Source organism: Argopecten irradians, chromosome 7 (genome assembly GCF_041381155.1).
Source record: "Argopecten irradians isolate NY chromosome 7, Ai_NY, whole genome shotgun sequence".
In the NCBI taxonomy this organism is placed as follows: Eukaryota; Metazoa; Mollusca; class Bivalvia; order Pectinida; family Pectinidae; genus Argopecten; species Argopecten irradians.
Genome location: NC_091140.1, coordinates 37351914 through 37354316, shown reverse-complemented (window position 1 = coordinate 37354316; position 2403 = coordinate 37351914). Strand labels below are relative to the sequence as shown.

At 32.1% G+C, this 2403-nt stretch overlaps 1 non-coding gene across 1 annotated transcript; it reads right to left on the bottom strand.

The window, feature by feature from the left end:
- Positions 1-1878: 1878 nt before the first annotated feature.
- Trnar-ccu (transfer RNA arginine (anticodon CCU)) lies at positions 1879-1951 on the bottom strand. Its single transcript has one exon. It is a non-coding gene; the product is annotated as a tRNA-Arg (tRNA).
- Positions 1952-2403: the final 452 nt, after the last annotated feature.

The following is a 2403-nucleotide window of genomic DNA, read 5'->3' as shown; positions in this document are numbered from 1 at the left end:
CTTCACTTGATAGGCACAAACAACAAATCAAGTTTAATGTGAAATTGTAGTCTGTAAAGAAATGTTTTATAAAGGACCGGTACATTTTAAGGGTTATTAATAAAATCTAAACTTTCAGCTGTTCGTATTTTAAAGATATTACAATGTGACGTAACGGCAGTTTATCATTAAGAATAATAACTGGGCTCTGTTTATTTTTAATTTGAACGCAAATCACGTAGAGGTCATTTACATGTTTAGCTTAAACGAATGAAGCAGCAGAAATTCGAAGCGTCTTGAGAAAACAGATGAGAATGACATAGCAAAATATAACTAAACGGCGACGGAATGTGAGGAAAGTTATTTATTATTTTAAGATATAAAGTGTATATTTTGTTGCTTTTAAATTCTTTTCTTTAGAATATGAGCGTACCGTATTACACTATTGATACGTACATATAATACAGTTATCACGCCGTGATATGCAATTGCAAAATTGTGCATTGTATTTCATCCCCCAGCCTTGTTAGCTTAACCTAACAAAATTCATCACTGAAATGTTGACTCATTTCGTATATTTTGATATATTAGGCAAAATTCAATGTATCCATTTCAATTCATGATAATCAACATTTCTTTAAAACTACATTTTCTGTTATTTCATATGAATATGAAAATGAACATTTTGTTTATTTACGTTTTAAAGTTTACAGGTAAAAATGCATTGAGGCACAAAGGTATGTCGCCATTTCACGTTACATAAAAGGAGCAAGATGAATGGATAATTTTGACACTTGATATGACATCAAATATTTATAGCTCTACGTACTATTTTGTACGTAATCTACCTTATTCGGTGAAGAAATGCCCCGTTCAATATAATCTCCGGTACACGAGTCACCAAGGCCGTTATGGTGGCCATGGGACCCCTTCATGGAGATCGTGTCGAAAACCTCATCGAAATTGCCCCAAATAGTATACCTTTAAATATGTATCGCATCTTTAAATGTATATGTACTTTTAACGTAGAAAAAACTACTGGGTGTTGATTTGAAAATAAAAATACGCTTTGGTAATTTAAAAATATGATGTTTTTTTCGCATTTTGGAATTTTACTGGGAGGCTAATCACATATTTAGGACAAATAAGGTTTTTATAAAATGTAGTATTTTTCTTTTGATCATTAAATCGGAATCGAATCGCAATTATCTGGGTTGAAAACATTCTTTTAAAGATGCTCCACCGCCGACAGAGGATAAATGATGTTCTTCATTTGAACAATAACTGGTATTTAATCGTGTATATATATGTCTAATTAACACAAAAAATAATATAAAATAATTTATTTCGCCTTTTGTGCATGCGCAATCAGTACTTCATTCCATATAGGATATAGTGACACGTAATTTTTTCGGGATGCAATTAATTATTTCTCATATCTTTAACTTGAAGTAAAATTAGAAGCTCAAACTTTTCAATGGTGGTAATGGTGTAAAGTAAGTAACTTTTGTAGCTGAAGAAAAATACTAAATCGTCTGCTCCTGTTTTTGACTGAATTTTCTCGATAACTAATAAAACCCTTAATCTGCCAATGTTACGATAACGTTACACACTTTAGAATACTTCATTATAGTTTCTATTTAATAATGCAGTAGTAGGTTAATATCAGCTCGAGCGCTGTCATCCGTTTCAGATATAGTTCGGTTTATTTCGAAGTTTTGATAAATATCCGATGCATATGGCATTGTGTACAACAAACATCAATGCTGTGAAAAAAAATTAAAAAAAAAATATTACGTATATTAAAATGTAAGAGAAATAAAATACTTATACGGGGTATATTTGAATGCAAAACGTTTATATCAATAAACAAAACAAAAAATTAAAAGTGAAAATATAAACCTCCGGCGGGACTCGAACCCGCAATCCCCGGCTTAGGAGGCCGGTGCCTTATCCATTGGGCCACGGAGGCGCACACTGTAAACGAGCAAATTATACAATAAATAAGTCATCTAACACGATGACCCAGTTAACATACTACAAGCAGGGTATAAATGATTATAGTGATGAAACAGCATGTTTCGGGATATTTCGTTAAAATCAAACAAAATGAAACAATACTATAAGCTGAAAATGATACCCTACTTGGATTTATGTTCACTTCAGCGAACGACTTGGTGTGCTTATCACATACACATTGTAATTTCCGGTTATGGTCTACTGACTCGTACAGAGATTGAATACGGATGTTTGCTTGCTCTTTCACGGATCATGTACCATGTTTGGATTTAAACAACGTATTTTAATACAGGTATATGTGTACTTAAGTTGCCATATTTATTGAAACATTTTGGTTAGGATTAAAATGCGTATATAAAGAGAATATATAATATGGGTCGAGTTGTCTTAATTGGTGTAAACAAC